Here is a 12,018-nt window from a genome sequence, read left to right as displayed (position 1 = left end):
TTAGTGTTGTGTTTAAAAAAGGCTGACTGTTTATGTGTCAAACAGGAAGTATGGATAAGGGGAGACAATTCTGTGGGTTTATACTCTTTAGTTGGAGTTCTAGACTCTTTGTCAACAGGAAGTTTATGTCTGTTCTTAGAGAAACAAGAAGTAAATTTATATGTATTTCATTGGGTAGCCTCCTGCCACCCCATATCATGTTCAAGAATCTAGTGAAGGCTGTCAGCAAGAGGGTCTCGAATTTATCCGCAAGTCAAGAAATTTTCGATGCCACAGTTCTCTACTACAATGAGGTGCTGGTTTAAGGGCCCGAGCACCCACAAAAGGGAGCACTGCCTGAATGTCATTTGGTTGGCCTCACCCTTCTCACTCAACGTCAAGACTTGTGTGGGAATAATAAACAACTTTGCTTGGACTTGTGCCTTGGAGGGGAACTTTCTAGGTGCAATCCCATGGTCATTCATGACCAAAGGGGATCTTTAAATCAGGCCCAGATATTCTACCTGTTTTACATGCAAACCAGCCAAATCTGGCCTCTTAGACTTACCTTACAATGTCATTCTAAAAATAAATAATTACATCATCGATATTTTGAATCTACGAGATAATGCCTGATTATTTCAACACAATCTGAATAAATAAGTATTACATTTCACAGAATAATCTGAATACTAAAGGGTTAAAAATGTTTTTACCTCCAGACATAGAAAATTCTTGTTATGTCATTAGTGTTGACCAGCTGAAACTCATAGAAAACCATTCATATTTTAATGAAATTTCCATCAAAATTTTAATTTGAATACTTTAATATTACAAGTCTCTAGTGGGTTGATATTAAAATAAGATTATTCAGAAGTTCAGTGAACTGATGATATTACATAGTACATATATCAAGACAGTGAAGGCACGTGCCTTAGTGGTTTGGGTATTCAGTTTACAATTATAAGGTCATGAGTTCAAATCCCATTGGCATGTTGTGTCCTTGAGCAAAACACTTTATTTCACATTGCTCCAATTTCTGAGTCCAAATCCTACCAAGTTAAATTTTGTGTATCATCATCATCATCATCATCATCATCATGTGTTGGACGGTTTCACAGGAGCTGAGAAGCCAGAGAGCTGCACTAGGCTACAATTGTCTGTCTTAGTATGTTTTTTTATGGCTGGATGCCCTTCCTAATGCCAGTCTACTCAACTGGCAAAAGTGCGTTGTACCTGTAATTCAAAAGAGCCAGTCTTGTCACAGTCTGTGCTATGCTGAACCTCCTTGAGAATTATGTGAAGGGTACACATGTCTATGGAGTTAACAACAAACAAGATAAGGACAAATATCCATCAAATGTAAATAATGTAAATAATGTACTTTATGGTTTTATATTGCACTTCGCTGCTTATATTAATTTTTAATATATACATTAGCATTTCATTAAATCAGCCATAAATTTATATGGTAAATATATCTACTGACAGATGGGTTTAGCTAAACCATCCAAGCAATGGTGTAGGCACTGCTGACAAGTCTGCAACCAACAGATGAAACCTGGTCCAGTACTCCTAGCTTTGCTCATAGGGTGGTTATCTCCCCTGTCAGTGTATATAAATTATGCTCTTCATGCAGCTTTAAGGGTTTTAACTCTTATTTCTTGCAATATAGGTGCTGTCCAGCACCTCCAGATAATTGAATTTTTCATTGGTGGTTTTATATTGAGCCTAACTGATTATATTAATTTTTAGTGTGTGTGTGTGTGTGTGTGTGTGTCTGTGTCTGTGTGCATGTGTGTTTGTGTGTGTGAGTGTGTGCGTGTGCATGTGTGTGTGTGTGTGTGTGTGTGTGTGTGTGTGTGTGTGTGTGTGTGTGTGTGTGTGTGTGCATATATTTATGTCTGTGCTTGCCACCCCAAACCCACCACTTGACAACTGTTTTTGCTTTAGGTTCTGATAACTTAACAGTTTGGCAAAACAGACTAATTAAATAAGTGCCAAAATTTAAGAAAAAAAACGTATTTGACTAAAACCCTTTGAGAGGAGGGGTGCGCCAGCATGGCTGCTATCCAATGATTGAAACAAGTGAAAAAGGAGAAGATATGCAAATACACTGAACTCTACCCACTTCACTTCAAATATAAAAATTTATTGATTACTTTTACGTATAAAAATACATTAGGTTGGTGCATAATTATTGTAGCTTTTTTTTTTCAACAAATTTTATTCAACAAAAACAATAACATGTAACAAAAACATTTTAAAATGATTATTCCGGAGCATATTCACCGTCTACTTCAATTACTGCTTCCCATTTGCTTAGCAGACAGTCAGATGTTTTTGTTAAATATTTATAGATGTTTTTGTTAAATATTGTTATTGTTTTTGTTGAATAAAATTTGTTGAAAATAAAACCATAATAATTATGCACCAACCCAATATATTGATTATTTCTGTATATAAAAACAAACATGAACACAATAAATATGAATGTGTGTATGTTTGAATTTGTGTTTGTGAATGCATGCACATATGTACATGTGTGAATAAACTCATAATTTACATGATTCTATAAATGTGGCAATATTCAATATTATCAATAACCAATTATTAATCAATAAAATACCATTTATGTAAATAAAATTACAAGAGTTTTTGAGACATATATTTAGAGTGTTGAAATTAGTTTTGATTATAATTCCTTTTGGAAAAATATTGATATGGTATACATGGAGATATTCTATGTGTGATTTCAACTTATTTTTTGATGCTTATATTTTTCTGTTACAGTCAATCATTTTCATTCTTAAGATTCCTGTTCTTTTGAAACATAACAACGCCCTGTCCAATTAGTTTTAAATGTTTATTTAACGAGTTGCTAAATAATTATTGCTTATATGTATGCAGAGAGAGGGTGAGAGAGAGAGGGGGGAAGGAGAAAGAGAGGGTGTTTCCGAAAGTCATGGGAGCTGTGCTGTTTTCTGACTTTGTAAACATGTCCACGGGTGTTAGACAGGTGGAGTTGGAAAAGGTGCTCAGAGTTATTGTTAGTAAGATGGTTAATAATTTTATGGGTGTCTGCCAAGTCAGCTGCCAGATGTCAGAATTTCAATGTATTCATGCCCAGAGAAGCAAGGCATTCAGAATTTGAACTCAGAACTTAGAGAGTTGGAAAAAGTGCTGCTAAGTATTTTGTCCGACATGCTAACGATGGCAATTGTCTGACACACTGTCTTAGATAATTGACAATAACTAATATACTAGTACTTAGAATAAATTGATATGCCAATAATTGTTATGCTAATTACCAACAATTAATAACTAATATACTATTACCTAGAGGTAATTGGTACATGCATAGGCTCAGGAACAGGGGTTGCAAAGGGGTGTAAGCATATCCCATAACATTTTGGGGAGTAATGAAAATGCTTTGAAAGTCCTTCTGGAAAAGTGAGTGTGCAAACCCTTACAAAATTTCATTCTCACACTTATGAGTGTGAATAAATAATATATTAATTACTAACAATTAATGTATTGGTGCACTAATAGTTTCTAGTAAATATCAGTTGTCTTTTATCATTTACTTGTTTCACTCATTGGATGGCAGCCAAGCTGAGGAATTGTCTTCAAGGGTTTTGTTAAACAAATTGACTTCAAAATTTATTTTTCAGTCTGGTACTTATTCTATCATAACCATTTGCTGAACTGCTAAGTTACAGGGACAAACACAAAGACATGCACATACACACACACATGCACACATTCTTTGTTTGTTTATTTCACCATTTCGTTTTCCTGTCTTGTTTTCCGTCCGCCACTACCCTCCATGAAAAAAATTTAATTTGTGTTCGTGGGAAGAACCATTTTAACGATGCGTACTGCCTTAATTCTTCGAAACGCTGGTGTTTTAACGGTGGCAGCTGATGAAGGAGATGTTTCTATGTGGCCTGCTTGTTTGTTGTACCTTGTTTATCATTTTGTCCATGTTCTTTTGCCACGTCATGTACCCAGTTATGTATCTATATGTACATGTAGATGAAGGTATGTACATACATGTACATATATATGCATATACTCATATATTGTTTATATATATATATATATATATATATATATATATGCATGTATGTATGTGTATATGTGTATATATATATTTATGTTTGTATATATATATATATATGTATATATATATATATATATATACTTATATACAAGAAATCAAACGAAGGCAAATAACGAGTTTTGACTGTTATTTCCAGCAGGTAGACATACTTAGTATGTCCTTTGATTAATTTTAATCCCTCGGCTATTTAATGCTATTTTTTGGCCTGCTGTCGGCTATATCGTTGATTCTGTTATTATCATTCTTAAATTAGTTACATTGGATAATAATAGAATTAACGATACCTTGGTAAATTAATTTATGTATATATATATATATATATATATATATATATATATATATATATCTGCCACACCTCTGTTTTTACCTCTTACTCTACATTTGTATGAAACCCTTTGTGAATCTCTGAAGAGGCCTAGAGGTTTGGGCATGTAACCCCATTTCAAAATGTCATCCGATAATCACTCCGGAAAGGAATATTCGGATAGAATGGGGCTTGCTAAAACTAGGCCGAAACAGCTGTAAGATTAAACTTCTGTTCATCCTCTAATTCCTTATGTATTTTGTACTTCTATATGTAAACCAGGTTGGCAAAATAACATAGTCTGCCATAGACACCTGTGCTTTGGTTCTTTCTTTCTTTTTCTTTTCTTCCTTCTTTTGTCACTTTTGCTATGAATTAAATTAATGAATTCAACGGGATACACCGTCTGCAAGTAGTTGGGTTCAGCATATTATCCTCCATTTTCTAATTGTTACACAAATTTTGGGTAAAACCTCCACTTTTACCCGCTCCCATTGATTGCACCTAGTATAGCACTAGTGTAGCAATAATTGGGTACCCTCCCAGCAGTATACTGGATAGATACTATCCCTTAGTGGGTTGAACCCCCAACCCCTAACTCTCTCACGTTATATATATATATATACACATACACGTGCACGCGCGCGTGCACACACACACACACATACACACACACACACACACACACACACACACACATACAACAGGCTTTGAGGCAGTTTTCCATTTATCAAATCCACTTAGAAGACATTAGTCGTCTACAATAGTAGACACATGCCCAAGGTGCTACGCAATGGGACTGAACCAGACGCTACGTGGTTGGAAAGTAAGTTCCTTAACCACACAGCCATGCCTGAGCCGATAATCCACTATATTTATTCAATTTATTTCTTCAGTTCAGTTGTCTGACACATAAAGTCAATTACTATACTCTTCTTCTAACTTATAATTATCTTCTCAGGAATAAAGAGTCCGGTTGACTTCATAAGAGGGGAAATGGAATTTGTAACATTCATGTATTTTTCCATGCTGTGCATCTGAAATAAAAATGTTTCAACCAGGAATTGAACCTGGTTTGCAGTCTTTGATTTTTCAGATCTTACCTCTTACACTCCAGTGCTTGCCACTGTCAATACGGCGAATCACTACAGCATAATTAGTGCTGCTGCTCCACCAACGAAACTTCAGCTGGAATTTCAAATTACAACTGATGTTGCTAAGCAATAGAATGACTTGCATAACAGCAGTCGTTGCAACTGATGGCTTGTTTGTCTGTTTGATGGAAATTATAAACAAACAGAAACCGAACTATAAAAATAGACAAGCAATTTAAGCGAATGCCACGTGTATCGTAAGGTGGCTGCAGAAACTAATGAAGTGATAGATGTGATTACTATAAGATGACAACTTGATAGAGAAACTTGATAGAAAAACAACTTGGTGTAGAGGATAAATGCTGAGTCATACCGAGAGTAAATAGAAGCTAAACTACCTGCCAAGGAATTAGCAATTTATAAACTGCTGCAGGCTCATTTCTGTGTTTGTGGCAGAGGCATTTTACTATCACCAGTCCGGTTTATTTAGCCATAAAGTGATGCCGTAAAAAGTACAGATCTTCATCATAAACAAAGAGGATATTCTTTTCTACTCTAAGCACAAGGCCCGAAATTTGGTGGGGAGGGGGCCAGTCGATTAGATCGACACCAGTGCGTAACTGGTACTCAATTTATCAACCCTGAAAGGATGAAAGGCAAAGTCGACCTTGGCGGAATTTGAACTCAGAACATAAAGACAAAATACCGCTAAGCATTTTGTCTAGTGTGCTAAAGTTTCTTATTTCTTTACTGCCCACAAGGGGCTACACACAGAGGGGACATACAAGGACAGACATACGGATTAAGTCGATTATATTGACCCCAGTGCGTAACCGGTACTTATTTAATTGACCCTGAAAGGATGAAAGGCAAAGTCGACCTCGGCAGAATTTGAACTCAGAACGTAGCGGTAGATGAAATACCGCTAAGTATTTTGGCCGGCACGCTAACGTTTCTGCCAGCTCGCCACCTTAAGCAAAGAGAATATTGAAATGCTACTGGTGCCAGTATGGAACATGGATGCTAAATGATGATGATGATGATGACAATGACGACATCAATGATGATGACAACAATGACAACAATGATGATGATGATGATGATGATGTGTTCAGTTTGAGTGTCTTTGTGGGCCTGAATCACTACTAGAAGTATTAAATTGATTCTATTACCATAGTTCTAAAGCAAAAATGGATTTAGGTATGAATGAACAGAGGCAGATACTTGGAAGAAAGGGCAGAGAGACTGACCACAATTATGAAAGAAGTGTTCTGGACAATTCCTATCACCTAGATGACAATAAATTAGAACTGGGGGTAGTTGTAGTAAAAAACATAGAAGCTATGATTGATAAGGAAGGAGTGAAATTTCAAGAAGATTCTACTTCTGCATAATAGGGAGAAAACAAGGGATGCAGTCCACCCTAGGTGATTTCTTTATGGGGATGGCCCTTTAGAGTTTGCTGTGTAAACCTGTATAGGCTTACATGCTAGATTTGCCTGGGGAGTAAACCCATGGGCTGCCTTGACTGGCAAACACACCAGCTCCACAAACCACTGCTTCCATTTATCTTTATCTAAACGAGGGGTTTTCAAACTGTGGTCCGCGGACCACAAGGGGTCCGCAAGGACAAGACTGGGGGTCCGTGGACAGCAAATACTTTTTATGGGCAATTTGATTTTATATATGTTTTTTAATTGAAATTTTTTAATTGACAATAAACCTATTTGTTAAATACTGTTAAATAAATAAATGTAAAAATATATGTTATTTTAAGCAAATATTTATGTATAAATTTCATAAACGTTTATAAGGGGGTCCCTAAGGTAAAGCCTGAAATATAAAGGGGTCCGCAAGTCAAAAAGTTTGAAAACCCCTGATCTAAACAAAACACTGAAACATGTGTAAAGGATGTGGTGTAGAATGCTAGTGAGGAGTAGATATTCAATGTAGAAGATCTGTGAAGCACTGGGGGATATATGTATGATAAATTGATAATATCAAGTAATAAAGACAAAGTACAATAATCACATTGATGTAATACTGCAAATAGTAGAATATTCTGATAATATACACCTGATCTTAGACTAGTCACGGAATTCTACTTACCTTAATAAGCTGGAAAATAGGTATCTCCCCACTTCCTTTTTTTTTTTTTGCTTTTTTTTTTATTTGGCATTGTTTGAATTATTAAAATTAGAAAAGGCATCTAATTGTATAAAATAAACAGCTACTCCAACAATTAATGCAAATGTGAGAATTTTCAGACTCCTACAACCCTATCGATGCAAAATGCTAAAGAGAAGAGTTTTGTTGTGAATATGGTTGTTATTGTATGTCTTTGTATTTATACTTTTTTCTTTCTTTTGTCTCTTTAGTTGAGTCATGTTGGATGTTATTACTCAAAGCTAAAATTAACTGAAAGCATAACGAACTTTGCTGATAACTGATGTTATAAATCTTTTAGAAAATATTCGACAAAGCCACTCTCAAAGGAAATTTTAGCCTGGTCTTAAAAAAAAAACTAATGGAAACTATTTTAGAAAAATACAATTCTAAATGTTCTTCAATATTCCATTGCAAAACAATTATGCCATCCAATCAATTCTTACTTAAGTGAATCACTACACTTGTATCTTCTCAAGTAAGACTCAAGCAAATTGTTTTGTTCTTTAGAGGGGGGGGGGGTTGCAATATTTTTAGTGTTTCTTTTTTTTTTTCATTACTTACTGTCATTTTCTTTTTTTACTTAATTTACTGTTGTAATGATTTTTATTGTTACTGATGTTGTTGCTGTTGTTGTTGTTTAGTACCATGTCAGTTCTATTTGAGTGCATCTAGTCATGACCATCCCACCTTTCTTTTTTCTGATCATGTGCATCCACTTTTTTTTTTTTAACAGAGTAGAATGTGATTTGAGGGTCATTTGGCTGCTGTTTCTAACAAGTTCACCAATTGTGTAAAGGTTCCATTCATCAGCTTGGTGATGCTGTTATTGCTGTTCATGTTGGAGGTGTTGCTGATGGTGAGGGGATGGATGGATGGATGGATGGATAGATGGATGGATGGCTAGATGATGGTGGTGGTGGCGGTGGTGGTGGTGGCGGTGGTGGTTTTATTGTTCATAATCAGTTTCATTATGTAAAATTATTTCTGATAAATACACATGTTTGTTCTTTTTTTTTTTTTTATGGAGGGCAGATCATGGAGGCCAGTGTTCATTTATTACACTATATGTGTGTGTATGTGTGTGCGTGTATGTATGTGTTTGTGTGCATGTGTCTGTGTGTATGCGTGATGTGCATGTCTGTGTGTGCGCACGCACGCGCGCATGTGTGTGTGTATGTATGTATGTATATATATATATATATATATATATATATATATATATATATTCACAGTTTAAAATTTCAGATTTATCACAAATCTAGGATCTAGTCATCAATTGAATTCTGAAGAAGGATAAGAGTGTGGGGTGGGTCAAATAAATAAATAAATAAATAAATGCATCAAATCAAAAATTTGAAATCACAATTCAGCCCAAAAGAAATTAATTTAACAAAACAAAAAAAAGAAATTAAGCTTAAATTCAAATCAATATTCTTTTGTTTTGTTTTGTTTTGTTCTATTCTTTTTTTTTTTATTTGTTCTGTGTTTTTTTTTTTTTTTGTTTTTTTTTTTAATCCAATTTCAAAACAAAGTAAAACTTTTAAATTTCTGTTCCTGAAAATAACAACACAATGTTATCTGTCTGAAACTTTTATGCAGAATAAAATTATGAAATAATTTGATATTTAATTGAAATATGCAAATTAGAATATCTAATTTAGTTTCCTAAATTTATCAGTTAACAACAGCAATAAATACTGCCATTGTCTGCAGCAATTTCTCTTTTCTTAGTCTTATAGTTGTTGTTGTTGCTGTGATTTTCATTGATGTGGGTCTTGTTGTTAATGGTTATGTGATCCTTATTGATGTTATTGTTGTTGGTGCTGTTGTTGATGTGGTTGTTGTTGTTGTTGTTGTTGTTGTTATTGTCGTTATTTGTTGGTGCTATGGTAGCTGTGGCTGCTATTGGTGATGTGACTCTTGTGTGTGGTTGTTCTTGTTGTTGCTGTTGTCGAGTGGTTGTTTGTTGTTGTTGTTGTTGTCGTTGATGTGTTTGTTGTTTCCATGGTATGGTCACAGCGGTAGCAGTAACGATAGTGGTGTGGTAGGAACGGTTAGGGTGAATGTGTTGGCAGTGAGGATGGCAGTGGTGGTGGTGGTGGTGGCGGCGGTGGTGGCGGCGGTGGTGGTGGTGATGGTGGTGGTGATGGTGGTGGTGGTGGTGGTCATGATGGTATGACTGGTGGGCCTCATGATCGTTGTAGTAACATTGTAAGACGGCAGTAATATTAATAGTATTAATAGCGGTATTGGTTGTGGTGTTAGTAGTGGTGTGAGCTATATCAAGATGATACAGATTTAATTTTTGCTTTTTATTTTTTATATGGTTTTTATTTTATTATATCTTAGTTCTTTGTCTTTGGATCCATTGTTTTCTTTTTCTTTTTCGCATTTTGTTCATTGGCATGGTGGTGCCACCAGCGGCGGTGACGGTGGCGGCGGCGGCGGTGGTGGTGGTGGTGGTGGTGTTGGTGGTGGTGGTGGTGGCGGTGATGGTGGTGGCAGCAAGTTAATGATCAGTAATTATTGATTGTGTTGTTATTGCCAATACTTTCACTTTCATTTTCGCTGTTGTTGTTGTTCTTCTTATTATTATTGTTTATATTCTTGTTGTCATAGTTATGCTGGTGCTGTCAATATTTATGTCGTTCTCGCTGCTCTTCTCATCATGTTGGTGTTTTTGTCATCATTTGTTCTTCTTCCCAACCTTGTTATTATTGTTTTATTTGTTTATGTTTTTGTTTTCCTTATCATTATTGTTTATATTATTATTGTTGTTGTTGTCTTTGTCTATGCTGTTGCTGCTGCTGTTTGTGATGTTTACAGTTTGCTAAAACCATTCTTGTTGCTGTTGTTGAAGTAATAGTAGCAGAAGTTTGGTACAGATCCTTGTTAATAATTTCCCTGATACCATTGTTGTAGCTATTGTTTTTGTGGTCGTTGGGATTTGATATACACTTATTATTATTATTATTATTATTATTATTATTGGTTGCTGTCTCTGATATTGTTGTTATTGCTGTTGCAGGAGATAACCCCTAATTTCATTCATCTGTCCCATCACATAGACGTTTAATACATATCATCTTCATACTGTGAATGTAGTTGGAAGTGTGCCCTATTTTGACAGAAACGGTGCACAGACAGGAGAAGCGCTGCAATTAACAAACATGCAATCACTGCACCGACTGCAATCAAACACTTACCAACACGGAAGCCAGTTCTTATGAAAAATATTTCTGTGTTGTTCACCTCCGAGCTACTGTTCACAGCTAGAGATAAGTTCAAGCAGGGCACCCACGTACATTGGATTACATAGGATAGAACCTTGGCTTCGTTCGGCCCATCAGGTACTTTAAGGTCATGTGACACAGGGGCCACAACAGGGATAAAAGTAGGATCTGAGATGGCAGTTTCTTCACAGATACACATTCGGCATGTCTCCATTTCAGTTATCAAGGGGTCCGTCGTATAGGTCTCATTATAGAAGGAGCAGTTCCTCTGAACCTGGTCCCTGTACTGTAAGCTCCCATTGTTTATGTTAGACACTTTCATAACATCAACATTCGTATTATTATTATTATTATTATTATTATTATTATTACTATTATTATTATTATTATTATTATCATTATTATTATTACTTTTGTTTTTATTAGTGGTTTCATTGTTATCATTGTCATCAATATCATCATCATCATCATCATCATCTTCTTCGTGGTCCTTAGCTTTCTGTTGGACATCTCTGATAGATTTCTTCAGCCGTAACACTGACCAAGGAATTGGTGACATTGTCTGACTGGCTGATTTAGGGATCAAGAGAGGCTGGCCCGTGTCCTCACTGGGTAATCTATTCTCCATAATAGGGGATGGCTTTAAAGAATGGTTCATAACTTGTCCAAAGAAAAGTTGAGACACACAAAACAACAATAAGTCCATTTTATTGTTGTTTGTTTGTTGTTGTGGTGTGTGTATATATGTATGTGCTTTTTAATTTATGTGTGTTTTGATCATCCAAGCTCACATTGTAGATCAATGTGCATATTGTAAATCTATATTATTTTTCTTGAGTATGCACTGGTATAATGTTGATATATACATACATACATATATATATGTATATATATACATACACACACTTATAGATACATACATACGTACATATATACATATATATATATATACACACACACACACACTTAGTATGTATAACAGTTATGTATGTGTGTATGTATGCGCATATATATATATATATATATGTATATGTATGTATATATATATATATATATATATGTGTATGTATATATATATATATATATATATGTATATATATATATATATAAAGA

The 12,018-nt window shown here is 35.1% G+C and overlaps 1 protein-coding gene across 1 annotated transcript in view; it reads right to left on the bottom strand.

Moving 5' to 3' along the window:
* The window catches only part of LOC106880168 (uncharacterized), a 112,528-nt gene that overhangs the window by 35,790 nt on the left and 64,720 nt on the right, over nucleotides 1-12,018 (bottom strand). The gene's annotated exons all lie outside the window — the stretch shown is intronic.

Source organism: Octopus bimaculoides, chromosome 4, assembly GCF_046866305.1.
Source record: "Octopus bimaculoides isolate indiv1 chromosome 4, ASM4686630v1, whole genome shotgun sequence".
NCBI lineage: Eukaryota > Metazoa > Mollusca > Cephalopoda > Octopoda > Octopodidae > Octopus > Octopus bimaculoides.
Note: the sequence above shows the minus strand (reverse complement) of the source record. Positions and strands in the feature narration are given on the sequence as shown.